At 39.2% G+C, this 16,696-nt stretch overlaps 1 non-coding gene across 1 annotated transcript; it reads right to left on the bottom strand.

The window, feature by feature from the left end:
* Window positions 1–16,313: 16,313 nt before the first annotated feature.
* Window positions 16,314–16,417, bottom strand: LOC127742715 (small nucleolar RNA R71). Its single transcript, XR_008004079.1, has one exon. It is a non-coding gene; the product is annotated as a small nucleolar RNA R71 (small nucleolar RNA).
* Window positions 16,418–16,696: the final 279 nt, after the last annotated feature.

A 16,696-nucleotide genomic window follows, 5' to 3' on the forward strand; every position in this document is an offset into this window, starting at 1 on the left:
TTGAAATTTTTTCAAAAATATGTTCTTGATGCTCATCTTGACATTCAAAGTGTTCTTGGTGTTCATCTTGACATTCATAGTGTTCTTGCATGCATCATGTGTTTTGATTCATAATTTTCATGTTATGAGTCATTTTTTGTATTTTTCTCTCTCATCATTAAAAATTCAAAAATAAAAAAAATCTTTTCCTTATTTTGCTCATAATTTTCAAAAATTTGAGTTGATTTAGTCAAAAATTTTTAAAAACTTAGCTATTTCTTATAAGTAAAGTCAAATTTTCAATTTTAAAAATCTTATATTTTCAAAACTTTTTCAAAAATCAAATCTTTTTTGTTTTTTTATTTATTTTCAAAAATTTTCAACTTTGATTTTCAAAATCTTTTTCTTATCTTTATTTCATAATTTTTGAAAACTTAACTAACAATTAATGTGATTGATTCAAAATTTTGAAGTTTGTTACTTTCTTGTTAAAGAAAGGTTCAAAAAATTAATTTCAAAAATCTTTTCTAACTTCTTATCTTTTTAAAATTGATTTTCAAATCCTTTTAAACTAACTAATTGACTTTTTATTTGTTTCTTTTTTTTTCAAAACCATCTAACTACTTTCCTCTCCCTAATTTTCGAAAAACACTTCTCCTCTACTCAAGAATTCGAACCTATCCTCCTCCTTGTGTTTGGATTCTTACCTTTTCCTTCTTCTATTCCTTCTCTCTTCTACTATCATAAAGGAATCTCTATACTGTGACATAGAGGATTCTTCTTCTTTTTTTGTTCTCTTCTCTTTCATATGAGCAGGAACAAGAAAAAAGGCATTCTTGTTGAAGCTGATCCTGAACCTAAAAGGACTCTGAAGAGGAAACTAAGAGAAGCTAAATTACAACAAGTCAAAGACACTCTTACTGAAATTTTTGAACAAGAAAAGGATATGGCAGCCGAACCCAACAACAATAATGCAAGGAGGATGCTTGGTGATTATACTACACCTACTTCCAAATTTGATGGAAGAAGCATCTCAATTCCTGCCATTGGAGCAAACAATTTTGAGCTGAAGCCTCAAACTAGTTGCTCTGATGCAACAAAACTGCAAGTTCCATGGACTTCCATCAGAAGATCCCTATCAGTTTTTAACTGAATTCTTGCAGATCTGTGAGACTGTTAAGACTAATGGAGTAGATCCTGAAGTCTACAGGCTCATGCTTTTCCCTTTTGCTGTAAGAGACAGAGCTAGAACATGGTTGGACTCACAACCTAAAGATAGCCTGGACTCCTCGAATAAGCTGGTCACGACCTTCTTGGCTAAGTGCTTTCCTCCTCAAAAGCTGAGCAAGCTTAGAGTGGATGTTCAGACCTTCAAATAAAAAGATGGTATATCCCTCTATGAAGCTTGGGAAAGATACAAGCAGATGACCAAATGGTGTCCTTGTGACATGCTTTCAGAGTGGACCATTTTGGATATATTCTATTATGGCCTATCTGAGTTCTCTAAGATGTCACTGGACCATTCTGCAGGTGGATCCATCCACCTAAAGAAGACGCCTGCAGAAGCTCAAGAACTCATTGACATGGTTGCAAATAACCAATTCATGTACACTTCTGAGAGGAATTCTGTGAGTAATGGGACACCTCAGAGGAAGGGAGTTCTTGAAATTGATGTTCTGAATGCCATACTGGCTCAGTACAAAATTTTGACTCAGCAAGTCAACATGATTTCTCAAAGTCTGAATGGATGGCAAAATGCATCCAACAGTACTAAAGAGGCATCTTCTGAAGAAGAAGCTTATGATCCTGAGAACCCTGCAATAGTAGAGGTAAATTACATGGGTGAACCCTCTAGGAACACCTATAATTCTCCATAGAGAAATCATTCAAAATTCTCATGGAAGGATCAACAAAAGCCTCAACAAGGCTTTAATAATGGTGGAAGAAATAGACTCACCAATAGCAAGCCTTTTCCATCATCTTCTCAGGAACAGACAGAAAATTCTGAGTAGAGTACCTCTAGCTTAGCAAACATAGTCTCTGATCTGTCTAAGGCCACTTTAAGTTTCATGAGTGAAACAAGGTCCTCCATCAGAAATTTGGAGGTACAAGTGGGCCAGCTGAGTAAGAAATTCACTGAAACTCCTCCTAGTACTCTCCCAAGCAATACTGAAGAAAATCCTAAAAGAGAGTGCAAGGCCATTGACATAATCAATATGGATGAACCTAGAGAGGAAGGAGAGGACGTGTATCCCAATGAGGAAGACATCATGGGACGTCTCTCAAGCAAGAAGGAGTTTCCTATTGAGGACCCAAAGGAATCTGAAGGTCATATAGAGATCATAGAGATCTCATTAAACCTCCTTCTGCCATTCATGAGCCCTGAAGACTATTCTTCCTCTGAAGATAATGAAGATGTAACTGGAGAGCAAGTTGCTCAATATTTAGGAGCCATCATGAAAGTGAATACCAAGTTGTTTGGTAATGAGACTTGGGAAGGTGAACCTCCCTTGCTCATTAGTGAACTATATACATGGATTCAGCAAACGTTACCTCAAAAGAAACAAGATCCTGGTAAATTTTTAATACCCAGTACCATAGGCACCATGACCTTTGAGAAGGCTCTGTGTGACCTAGGGTCAGGCATAAATCTTATGCCACTCTTTGTAATGGAGAAGCTGGGGATCATTGAGGTACAGCCTACCACATTCTCATTAGAGATGGCAGATGGATCATAAAGACAAGCTTATGGATTAGTAGAGGACGTGTTAGTGAAGGTTAAAAGCCTCTACATCCTTGCTGATTTCATAATCTTAGACACTAGGAATGAGGAGGATGAATGTATCATCCTTGGAAGACCCTTCCTAGCCACAGCAGGAGCTGTGATTGATGTTGACAGAGGAGAGATAGTCTTTCAATTAAATAGGGACTACCTTGTGTTTAAAGCTCAAGGATCTTCTTCTGCAAATATGGAGAGGAAGCATGAAAAGCTTCTCTCAATACAGAGTCAAACAAAGCCCACACAATCAAACTCTAAGTTTGGTGTTGGGGGACCACAACCAAAATCTAAGTTTGGTGTTAAACCACCACATTCAAACTCTAAGTTTGGTGTTAGGAGTCCACAATATTGACCTGATCACCTGTGAGGCTCCATGAGAGCCCACTGTCAAGATAGTGACATTAAAGAAGCGCTTATTGGGAGGCAACCCAACTTTTATTCATCTAATTTTTTTTAATTTTATTGTTCTTTTATGTTTAATTAGGTTCATGATCATGTGGAATCACAAAACAAATACTAAAATTAAAAACAGAATCAAATACAGCAGAAGAAACAGCACACCCTGGAGGAAGAGCTTACTAGCATTTAAACGCCAATAAGGAGCATCTGGCTGGCGTTTAACGCCAGAACAGAGCATCTTTCTGGCATTGAATGCCAGAAACAAGCAGTATTCTGGCGTTTAAATGCCAGGATTGCACCCTGAGGAAAGCTGGCGTTAAACGCCAGAAACAGGCATGGAACTGGCGTTTTAACGCCAGAAACATGCTGCAGATGGGCGTTGAACACCCAAAACAAGCATGAAGCTGGCATTCAACGCCAGAAACAAGCATCAATCTGGCGTTGAATGTCAGGATTGCATGCAGAGGGCATTTTACACGCCTCATTGGTGCAGGGATGTAAATCCTTGACACCTCAGGATCTGTGGACCCCACAAGATCCCTACCTACCTCAACTCACCCTCTTTCTCTTTTTTACACAATCCAATTAACACTCTTCCCCAAAACCCTTCACCAATCACCTCAATCTCTCTTCCCCATCACCTCTTCACCACTCACATCCATCCACTCTTCCCCATAAACTCCACCTACCATCAAAATTCAAAATCTATTTCCCACCCAAACCCACCGTAAATGGCCAAAACTACTCCTTCTCCCTTCACTATATAAACCCCTCTATCCCTCTTCAGTTTCACACACCACAACCCTCTCTTCTTAACCTTGGCCGAAACCACACACCTCTCCCTTACCTCCATATTTTCTTCTTCTTCTTCTTCTTCTTTCTTCTTTTGCTCGAGGGCGAGCACTATTCTAAGTTTGGTGTGGTAAAAGCATAGCTTTTTTGTTTTTCCATAACCACTTATGGCACCTAAGGCCGGAGAAACCTCTAGAAAAGGGAAAGGAAAGACAAAAGCTTCCACCTCCGAGTCATGGGAGATGGAGAGATTCATCTCTAAAGCCCATTAAGGCCACTTCTACGAAGTTGTGGCCAAGAAGAAGGTGATCCCTAAGGTCCCTTTCAAGCTCAAGAAAAATGAGTATCCGGAGATCCGACATGAGATTCAAAGAAGAGGTTGGAAAGTTCTTACCAACCCCATTTAAAAAGTCGGAATCTTAATGGTTCAAGAGTTCTATGCCAATACATGGATCACTAGAAACCATGATCAAAGTATGAACCCGAATCCAAAGAATTATCTTACAATGGTTCGGGGGAAATACTTAGATTTCAGTCCAGAAAATGTGAGGTTGGCATTCAACTTGCCTATGATGCAAGAAGATGCACGCCCCTACACTAGAAGGGTCAACTTTGATCAAAGGTTGGACCAAGTCCGTATGGACATATGTGTTGAAGGAGCTCAATAGAAAAGAGACTCAAAAGGCAAGCCAGTTCAATTAAGACTGGACCTTAAGCCTGTGGCTAGAGGATGGATGGAGTTCATCCAACGCTCCATCATCCCCACTAGCAACCGATATAAAGTTACTGTGGATCGGGCCATCATGATCCATAGCATCATGATTGGAGAGGAAGTAGAAGTTCATGAAGTCATCTCTCTTGAATTCTACAAAATAGCCGAAAAGTCCTCCACCATGGCAAGGCTAGATTTTCCTCATCTTATTTGCCATCTATGCTACTCAGTTGGAGTTATCATAGAAGGAAACATCCTCATTGAAGAGGACAAGCCTATCACCAAGAAAAGGATGGAGCAAACAAGAGAGGCCATCCATGGATCTCAAGAGATGCATGAGGAAGCTCATCATCAAGGAATCCCTGAGATGCCTCAAGGGATGCACTTTCCTCCCAACAACCTGAGAAGCCAATCATTCTGAACTTCAAAGGATAAAGTGAGATGCCAAAACTGTTCAGAAGCAAAAAGCTACAAGTCCCGCTCATCTAATTAGAACTAATATTCATTGATATTTTGGGATTTATAGTATATTCTTTTCTTTTTATCCTATTTGATTTTCAGTTTCTTGGGGACAAGCAACAATTTAAGTTTGGTGTTGTGATGAGCGGATAATTTATACGCTTTTTGGCATTATTTTTAGGTAGTTTTTAGTAGGATCTAGCTACTTTTAGGGATGTTTTCATTAGTTTTTATGTAAAATTCACATTTCTGGACTTTACTATGAGTTTGTGTGTTTTTCTGTGATTTCAGGTATTTTCTGGCTGAAATTGAGGGACTTGAGCAAAACTCTGATAAGGAGGCTGACAAAGGACTGCTGATGCTGTTGGATTCTGACCTCCCTGAACTCCAAATGGATTTTCCAGCAATATATAATAGTCCATACTTTATTCGAGATTAGATGATTTAAACTGGCGTTCAACGCCAGTTCCATGCTGCATTATGGAGTCAAACGCCAGAAACACGTCATAAACCATAGTTAAACGCCAAAAACACGTTACAACTTGGCGTTTAACTCCAAAAGAAGCCTCTGCACATGTAAAGCTCAAGCTCAGTCCAAGCATACACCAAGTGGGCCACGGAAGTGGATTTCTGCATCAATTACTTATTTCTGTAAACCCTAGTAACTAGTTTAGTAAAAATAGAACTTTTTACTATTGTACTAGGTCTTTGACAATATAGTCTCTTGACCATTCGATCTTTTGATCATTCATGGGGGCTGGCTATTTGGCCATGCCTGGACCTTCATCACTTATGTATTTTCAATGGTGGATTTTCTACACACCATAGATTAAGGGTGTGGGGCTCTGCTGTACCTCGAGTTTTAATGCAATTATTACTATTTTCTATTCAGTTAAGCTTTTTCTTGTTCCATGATATTCGTTGCACTTCAACCTGATGGATGTGATGATCCGTGACACTCATCATCATCCACCCTTATGAACGCGTGATTGACAACCACTTCCGTTCTACCTTAGAACGAGCACATATCTCTTGGATTCTTTGATCAGAATCTTGGTGGTATAAGCTAGAATTATTGGCGGCCATTCCTGAGAATCCGGAAGGTCTAAACCTTGTCTGTGGTATTCGGAGTAGGATTTAGGGATTGAATGACTGTGACGAGCTTCGAACTCGCGATTGTTGGGCGTGATGACAAACGCAAAAGAATCAATGTATTCTATTCTGACATGATCAAGAACTGACAGATGATTAGTCGTGCTGTGACAAGAGCATTTGGACCTTTTTCACTAAGAGGATGGGAAGTAGCCATTGACAACGGTGATGCCCTACATACAGCTTGCCATGAAAAGGAGTATGAAGGATTGAAAGTAAGAAAGCAGTATGTTGCAGAGATTCAACAGGGACAAAGCATCTCCATACACTTATCTGAATTTCCACCAATGATTTACATAAGTATTTCTATCTTTATTTTATGTTTTATTTATTATTACTTTTGAAAACTCCATAATCATTTGAATCCGCCTAACTGAGATTTACAAGATGACCATAGCTTACTTCATACCAATAATCTCCGTGGGATCGACCCTTACTCATGTAAGGTTTATTACTTGGACGACACAGTGCACTTGCTGGTTAGTTGTGCGGAGTTGTGAAGAAAGTGCTGGGTTAGTAGATGCGTATACCAAGTTGAATGCCATTGTTAGAGATCACAATTTCGTGCACCAAGGAGCATGAAGCGGAGGCTCTGTCTGTAGAGGAATCTCTAGATCTATGGCCTGTAGCTGGTGGTGTTCCTCATGGTGCATGTCAGTGGGCTCAGGTGCTCCCTGCTCAGCCTGGGTATGTGCCTCCTCCTCATGATGACTCACCTCCTCCTCAGATGTCTCTGAAGGTGTATCAGGCTTGGAGGGGATGTTGGTGTTACCGGACCGGATCATCAGCTTTAAATGCTCATAGCGTCGCTTGTGGAGACGCTCAGACGTCTCATAACGTCACCTGTTGCGACGCTCAGACCTCTCAAATTGCTGCTGGTGGCGGCGCTCCATCTGGTCTAAGCGGTCAACGAGTCAGTGCACCAGAAGATAAACGGGCTCAGGAGCAGGTGGGGGTGCAGTGGATGGAGCTGGGGCAGTGGATGCTGAAGGAACAGCTGAAGATGTAGCCACCTCAGCAGAGTCAGTGAGAAAAGGAGGTCGGTAGCCTAGAGCCTAAAACTTCCTACTGTGAGGGATGATCTTCCTGCAGTCTGCGGCGGATGGCTTTTCATCAGCAATTTCCCAAGGCACCTCAGCTCGGTGACCCAACTGAGTAATTAAGAATGGAAAAGGGAGGGTGCCTCTGACATGGACCCTGGCCATTTAATACCGGATGAAGTGGGGCAAATATAGGTCCTTACCCTCCATCACACACCAGATGAGGGTAATCATAGCAGCTGGCACCTCTGTCTCATGAGTGCTCGGCATTACGTAGTTACTCAGAATCTGCTGCCAAAGTCGAGCCTCATCATTTAGATATATCAGCCTGATTCCCTTAGGTACCATTGTGCTCTTTTCCATGACCCATGGAATAGTAGGATCAAGAGCTATAGTCCGTTTTACTGCATTCCAGTCAAATCTCATGAATCTCATATCCTCTTCAGCCCTTTGGTAACCGTCTGGCTGATTTGATTTAGGTGGGAGATGGAGGATGTCTTCTATGGCTTCCTCAGTAACCAGAATTTGTTTACCTCTGAGCTGTACTGCATCCATGGATGTTTTAAAGTAGTTACATTTGAATTCTCTGACCCAGGAAGAGTTGATCTCAGTCAAGTTTCTCTCCAAGAAGAACCAGCCTCTTTGTTTAATTTGGTCTGAAGTATATTGCTTGAGTTCTTCTAGAATTTTGAGTGTCCTTTCCAGGTATAGGTTCCTGGATGTGGCAAAAATTGGGTACTTCAGCTCACAATATTTATTTGCAATTTTCACTGGGTCAGCTGCAAGTACAAACTGATCAGCCTTTTCCTGCGGGATAAAGTTCTTCTCTCGCCAGGAATCATCATGCAAAATGTCAAGGATGGTCATAGAGGATTCACCTCTTTTCCTTTTGCCAGTGGTTGCTTTGCCTTTTCCTTTGCTTTGAGGGTCAGATATCCTGAAAAGCAGAAATTCCAGGATATAATTGAAGAACAAAAGCAGGAAAATAAGTAAGCAAATAGAATATTCACAATATAAGCACAGAGTGGCAAAAGAGCAAGAGAAGCATAAAATGAGTCAAATATATGTGCATTTTGGATTGTGTTCAAGTGGAAAAGACTGAAAATAGAAATCAGAATCCAAAATATATGATAAGTATAAGTCATGTTAATTAGGAAAAATAGTGATCATGCCCTGAGTTAAAAGTTAAAGTAGTCAGGTAAAAAGAGAAATCAAAAAGTTGAAATGGTTAATAGGTGAAAAGGAAGTTAGAAAGTGAAAGCAGTGAGTTAGGAAAAAGAAAGTTAAAGTAAGTGGCATGATAATGGGTTTCCTAGGTAACAAGAGATTCACAAATTTAAAGAATAATCAACTCATATTCAAGCAAAGATTTCAGTTTATTGATGATAATCCAGATAGATACAAGAATTGCAAAATTAAAATGAAATCATCAATAATGCAATTTATTAACCAGCGAATCAAAAGGAATAAGAATGCTAGCCCGTGCATTCATGAATTGGTTTGGTTGTAGCCAAGTAGTGCAAAATTCAAAATTCCCAAAACCAATACATGAATGGGAAAAATGAAACAATTTCCAGAAAATTGGGCAGCATTCTGGCTAAAATTGGATGTTCCTGTGAAGTAAACAGCAGGAAAAATCAGTTCATATAAAATTAAATAAAGCTGCAAAGAGACACAAATAACATGAACATGAAAGAACCGTGTAACAGCAGCATGAAACATGGAAGAACAATATATGAACAAAATGATCATCACAGCAAAATCATAATCACGAAATAGATAAAACAAGTAGCAAGAACGGCGCAATTATCAGGCCTTAATTCACTAACCATATCCTAGCTACCTAACCACCTAGAGTCCATTACAATCATGCATCTCTAATTATCCTAACTTGAACAGAATCTGAAAAATATGCAACTAACTAACTAAGGATAGAGGAATCAGTGTTCGGCGAAACCTAGTATGTGTATGAACAGAGGTATAGATCAGAGAGATGGTGGGAATGTGGTGGTGGTGTTGCTGACGCGGCGGTGATGGGAGGGGTGGCACAGCGGCAGTCTGAGGTGGTGGCAGGGGTGGGTTTGTAGTGCTAGGTTAGGGTTAAGGGAGGGGTAGGGAAGGAAGAAGGGGGGCAAAGGTTGTCGGGCTGTGGTGGTGGTCGGCGGTGATGGGTGGCGGCATGGTGGTGGTGGCTCGGTGAGGCGGCGCGGCAGTGGGGGGAGTGCAAGGGAAGAAGATGGGGGAAGGAGAAGAGAAGAAAGAAGAGGGTGGGGGAGGTACAGAGGAGGAAGGAAGGGGGGGTTTGGGACGCGATGGGGTTAGGGTTCGCGTGATTTGGGATTAGTGATTTCAAATCCACGCGAACGCGTGGAGCATGCGATCGCGTGATTTGGGGTGAAAGGGGGTTGATGCGGTCGCGTTATTGACGCGATCGCGTTAGTTGGGTAGAGGATAAGTGACGCGGATGCGTAAAGCATGCGAACGCGTCGCTGTGAATTGTGCGAGACGCATAGTTCCAGCGTCGTTTTGGCGCAACTCTCTGTTTCCATTTAGGGGGCCAAAATATCCATGTGACGCGGACGCGTCGCTCACGCTTTCGCGTGGGATGAGTGTTGTGCAAGTGACGCGGTCGCGTTAGGGACGCGAACGCGTAGGCCGTTTTGTGCTAAACGCACACCAGCCGCACGATTCCAGCCCAACTTTCTGGGCGTTTAATCTTTACGCCGATTTCCATTCAACGCCCACGCATGGCCTGCGCGCTCGCGTGGGGTGTTTTTTTTATCCAGTATGCAGAATGCAATGAATGTTATGCACAATTTCAGGTTCAATCAAAATTCAAAAACAGACTAAACTGAAAAAGGAAAGATCATACCGTGGTGGGTTGTCTCCCACCTAGCACTTTTAGTTAAAGTCCTTAAGTTGGACATTTGATGAGCTTCCTGTTATGGCGGCTTGTGCTTGAATTCATCCAAAAATCTCCACCAATGTTTGGAATGCCAACAGCCTCCTAGGTCCCAAACAAGGCACGTAAAGCCCTTGAGCAGTTTCAAATAGGTTCTCAGGCTTCCCGTGTGCTGAATGTCAGAACAAACTCCAGGATCCCAAACTTTGCTTTTACACTCGTCTTTGTCTTGATCTGCATTTTTCCAGCCGAGTGATAAGTAATCTGAATTCTCACTGTAGTGACCAAACAGCTTCCGAGACCCATACAATTGAGCTTGACACCAATCCTTGCACCTCAAATTGAAGTGTGAAACCTCATTGAATCTTGCATACCAGCTCTGAGTGCTAGTCAATTCCCTTTTACTCTTAAAGCCGCAAAGAGCTCCAAGCTGGCCATCTGTTTCATGTAAACCATATTCAAGTGGAAAAGTAAAGAGAAAAGCTAAGGATTTTACCCACTTGAAGTTTGTATTGGGTGGTAATGGCCTTAGGATAGGTGTTTCCAGTGGTTTTGCAAGCTCTACTCCCTTGTGGTCTTCTGTGAATTCCTTCACTTCTTTGCAAACTTCTTTAATTTCAACCATGTCTTGATCAAAATCTTCGATATCTTCTTCATCACTTGAGTCATAATTGGGAGGTTGAGAAAAGTCTACCTCTGCATCATCTTCGTATTCACTTGGGGAAGATTCTTCTATCTCAAAGAATTCGCTTGCAGGTGCAAGTTCATTACTAAGAGAACTTGACTTGTGATTATCATCATCAAGGAAACTTGCGTCTTAGGTTATTCTGTCCAGTTCTCCATAAGATACCTGCTTTGGGGGTTGTGCGCTATCCTCCTTAGCATCAATTGTAACATCCTTGACGGAATTCTCCACAACTCTGGATTCCCATGGAGGTTCAGCGTCTCTTAAGTCTTCAATCAACTCTTCTTCTTCTATAACGATAGCTTCCTCTACTTGTTCCAGTACGAAGTCATACTCTGTACTGTCTACTGCAGTTTCTAGTATCTCCTTCATGCTACGTTCTTCATTAGATTGTCCACCTGGAGCTATGGGAGTTCCTTGACTGTCCGAACGTCTGGAAGATAATTTATTTATTGCTTGCTCCAATTGATGAAGGGTTACATGAAATTGATCTATTGTTTCCTTGAGGTGAGCCTGTGATTCTTGAGGTGATGGATATGGACATGGTACATAGGGAAGTGGTGGTTCTTGGGAGTAATTGGATTGGAATGGGGGTGGATAATGATCATACGGTGGTGAATGGTGAAAAGGAGCTTGTGAATGTGGTGGTTCGAAGCTATGTTGAGAGGATGGTCTATAAGCACAGGGTGGGGCTTGTTGGTAAATACAAGGGGGTCCACCATATCTATCAGCTTGGTATGCATTGTAGAATGGTCTTTGTCCATGATATATTGGAAGGTGTTGTTGCCTAAAGAGTTGATTAGATCCTCTTGGTTGCATCCATCTTTGATTGCTTTGACCGGGATGCATAGTCCTGTTATAGCTTCCATTCCTTTCAACAAATTTAGAACCAAACTAAAAACGAGAGGGGATGAGAACTCATAGTAGCTATTAGAAATAAGAAGGGAGAACAGAAACAGAGAAACAAGTAAAGGAAAAATATTTACAATAACCAATAATGAGACACATGTTTGCAATTCCCCAGCAACGGCGCTATTTTGACGATCGGATTTCCTGTCGATAAAGAAATTCACAAATATATAATCGCGTTGCAAGTATAGCTTTTAAACCAACAGAGAATCCTTTCGTACAAAAGTTTTGTTTGTCACTTAATCAAACCCAATAAAAATAAATAACCGAAGTATTCAAACCCCGGGTCGTCTTCTCAAGGAATTGCAGGGAAGTATGATTTATTATTGGTTATGAAAAACAATATTTTTGGGTTTTTGAAATAAGGAGCAAGTAGTTTGAATGACAAGAAAAATAAATTAATAATAATAAAATCTCTTGGCAAGGTATGAGAACTGGAAATCCTATCCTAGTTATCCTTATCAGATGTGATGAGAATTGTTTATTGCTCTCACTTAGTCAACCTCTAACTATGAAGCTAAGTCAAGTGTATAAATCAATATGAATCCTCAAGTCCTAGTCTTTTCCGTGGAAAGACTAGCCTTAGAGATATCCAAATTAATCAGCAACTCCCAATTTCAACCACTGTTTTATTTTGACAACTCAAGCGTAACCAATTACTCAACCAAAGGCAAAAAGGAAAAATCTAACTTAAGCCATCAATTGATAATAAATTATAGAAGAAGTAATAAGTCTGAAATATCTCAAATTGAATTAATAAAGATATCAAATCTAACATGGGAATTCATAAATTAAATTGGGAAAATAAATAAAAAGAATATTGAACCTGTGATGAAGAAGTAGAAATCCTAATCCTAATCCTAAATCCTAAGAGAGAGGAGAGAACCTCTCTCTTTAGAAACTACATCTAAACCTAAGATTGTGTGTGATGAGCGGATAATTTATACGCTTTTTGGCATTGTTTTTAGGTAGTTTTTAGTATGATCTAGTTACTTTTAAGGATGTTTTTATTATTTTTTATGATAAATTCACATTTCTGGACTTTACTATGAGTTTGTGTATTTTTCTATGATTTCAGGTATTTTCTGGCTGAAATTGAGGGACCTGAGCAAAACTCTGATAGGAGGCTGACAAAGGACTGCTGATGCTGTTGGAATCTGACCTCCCTGCACTCGAAATGGATTTTCTGGAGCTACAGAACTTCAAATGGCGCGCTCTTAAAGGCGTTGGAAAGTAGACAACCAGAGCTTTCCAGCAATATATAATAGTCCATACTTTATTCGTGATTAGATGACGTAAACTGGCGCTCAACGCCAGTTCCATGCTGCATTCTAGAGTCAAACGCCAGAAACACGTCACGAACCAGAGTTGAACGCCCAAAACACGTTACAACTTGGCGTTCAACTCCAAGAGAAGCCTCAGCTCGTGGATAGATCAAGCTCAGCCCAAACATACACCAAGTGGGCCCCGGAAGTGGATTTATGCATCAACTACTTACTCTTGTAAACCCTAGTAGCTAGTTTAGTATAAATAGAACTTTTTACTATTGTTTTAAAAGTCTTTTGATCATTTGGTCTTGTGACCATGTTTGGAGGGCTGGCCATTCGGCCATGCCTGGACCTATCACTTATGTATTTTCAACGGTGGAGTTTCTACACACCATAAATTAAGGGTGTGGAGCTCTGCTGTACCTCAGTTTCAATGCAATTACTACTATTTTCTATTCAATTCGATTTATTCCTGTTCTAAGATATTCGTTGCACTTCAACTTGATGAATGTGATGATCCGTGACACTCATCATCATTCTCACCTATGAACGTGCGTGACTGACAACCACTTCCGTTCTACCTTAGGCCGGGCGCATATCTCTTGCATTCCTTAATCAGAATCTTCGTGGTATAAGCTAGAATTGATGGCGGCATTCATGGGAATCCGGAAAGTCTAACCTTGTCTGTGGTATTTCGAGTAGGATTCCGGGATTGAATGACTGTGACGAGCTTCAAACTCCTGAAGGTTGGGCGTTAGTGACAGACGCAAAAGAATCACGAGATTCTATTCCAACCTGATTGAAAACCGACAGATGATTAGTCGTGCTGTGACAGAGCATTTGGACCTTTTTCACTTAGAGGATGGGATGTAGCCATTGACAACGGTGATGCCCTACATACAGCTTGCCATGGAAAGGAGTAAGAAGGATTGGATGAATGTAATAAGAAAGTAGAGATTCAGAAGGAACACAGCACCTCCATGCACCTATCTGAAATTCCCACCATTGGATTACATGAGTAACTTTATCTTTATTTCCTGTTTATTTTATTTATCTTTTGAATATCGAATCCAATCATATTTGAATAAGCCTGACTGAGATTTACAAGATGACTATAGATTGCTTCATACCAACAATCTCCGTGGGATCGACCCTTACTCACGTAAGGTATTACTTGGACGACCCAATGCACTTGCTGGTTAGTTGTGCGGAGTTGTGACTAAGTGTAATTCACGTGTGAGAGCTACCAAATTATTGGAGCCATAGTTGATGATCATAATTTCGTCCACCAAGTTTTTGGCGCCATTGTCGGGGATTGTTCGAGTATGGACAACTAACGGTTCATCTTGTTGCTCAGATTAGGTAATTTTCTTTTTTATTTTCCTTTCAAAAAAGTTTTCAAAAATTTTTTTCTTTATTTTCGTTTTTTCAAAAATATAATTTTTGAAAAAAGATAATAAAAATACAAAAAAAATCATAAAATCATAAAAACCAAAAATATTTTGTGTTTCTTGTTTGAATCTTGAGTCAATTTTTAAGTTTGGTGTCAATTGCATGCTTTAAAAATTTTTCTTGCATTTTTCGAAAATTCATGCATTCATGGTGTTCTTCATGATCTTCAAGTTGTTCTTGACAAGTGTTCTTGTTTGATCTTGATGTTTTCTTGTTTTGTGTTGTATGTTGTTTTTCATATGCATTTTTGCATTCATAGTGTCCATGCATTAAAGAACTCTAAGTTTGGTGTCTTGCATGTTTTCTTTGCATCAAAAATTTTTCAAAAATATGTTCTTGATGTTCATCATGATCTTCAAAGTGTTCTTGGTGTTCATCTTAACATTCATAGTGTTCTTGCATCATCATGAGTTTTGATTCATAATTTTCATGTTGTGAGTCATTTTTGTTATTTTTCTCTCTCATCATTAAAAATTCAAAAATCAAAAAATATCTTTTCCTTAATTTTCTCATAATTTTCAAAAATTTGAGTTGACTTAGTCAAAAATTTTTAAAATTAGTTGTTTCTTACAAGTCAAGTCAAATTTTCAATTTTAAAAATCTTATCTTTTCAAAATCTTTTTCAAAAATTAATTCTTTTTTTTATTTTTTTATTTTCGAAAATATTTTTAAATATTTTTCAAAAATCTTTTTCTTAATTCTATCTTGATTTTCGAAAATTATACTAACAAGTAATATGATTGATTCAAAAATTTGAAGTTTGTTACTTTCTTGTTAAGAAAGGTTCAATCTTTAAATTCTAGAACCATATCTTTTAGTTTCTTGTTAGTTAAGTAATTAATTTTAACTTTAAAAATTAAATCTATCTTATCCTATCTTTTATATCATATCTTTTTCAAAATTTTATCTTTTTCAAAAATTTGATTTAAAAAAATATCTTATCTAACTTCTTATCTTCTAATTGTTTTAAATTTTAATTTTAATTATATCTTATCTTTAATTTTTGAAAATCATTAACTACTTTTTCAAAATTATTTTCAAATTCTCCCTCTCTTCTCTTCTTCTATTTATTTATTTATTTACTAACACTTCTCTTCACCTCTCTTCATCTCCAATTACTGCCTCTATCCTCACCCTTGTGATTGGATTCTCCACTTTTATTCCTTTCTTCTTCTACTAATAATAAGGATCCTCTTTACTGTGACATAGAGGATTCCCCTCCTCTTCTTTTTCTATTCTCTTCTCTTTCATATGAGCAGGAACAAGGAAAAAAGCATTCTTGTTGAAGCTGATCCAGAACCTGAAAGGACTCTGAAGAGGAAACTAAGAGAAGCTAAATTACAACAATCCAGAGACAACCTTTCTGAAATTTTTGAACAAGAGAAGATGGCAGCCGAACCCAACAACAATAATGCAAGGAGAATGCTAAGTGATTTCACTAAACCAACGTCCAAGTTTGACGAAAGAAGCATCTCAATTCCTGCCATTGGAGCAAACAATTTTGAGTTGAAACCTCAATTAGTTGCTTTGATGCAACAGAACTGCAAGTTTCGTGGACTTCCATCTGAAGATCCTTATCAGTTTTTAACTGAGTTCTTGCAGATTTGTGAGACTGTTAAGACAAATGGAGTAGATCCTGAAGTCTACAGGCTCATACTTTTCCCTTTTGCTGTAAGAGACAGAGCTAGAACATGGTTGGACTCACAACCTAAAGATAGTTTGGACTCCTGGGATAAGCTGGTCACGGCCTTCTTGGATAAATTCTTTCCTCCTCAAAAGCTGAGCAAGCTTAGAGTGGATGTTCAGACCTTCAAACAAAAAGATGGTGAATCCCTTTATGAAGCTTGGGAAAGATACAAGCAGATGACCAAAAAATGTCCTTCTGACATGTTTTCAGAATGGACCATATTAGATATATTCTATTATGGTCTATCTGAGTTTTCCAAAATGTCATTGGACCATTCTGCAGGTGGATCCATTCACATAAAGAAAACGCCTGCAGAAGCTCAAGAACTTATTGACATGGTTGCAAATAACCAATTCATGTACATTTCTGAGAGAAATTCCGTGAATAATGGGACGCCTCAGAGGAAGGGAGTTCTTGAAATTGATGCTCTGAATGCTATATTGGCTCAGAACAAAGTGTTGACTCAGCAAGTCAACATGAT

This window comes from Arachis duranensis, chromosome 1 (assembly GCF_000817695.3).
Source record: "Arachis duranensis cultivar V14167 chromosome 1, aradu.V14167.gnm2.J7QH, whole genome shotgun sequence".
Taxonomy (NCBI): Eukaryota; Viridiplantae; Streptophyta; class Magnoliopsida; order Fabales; family Fabaceae; genus Arachis; species Arachis duranensis.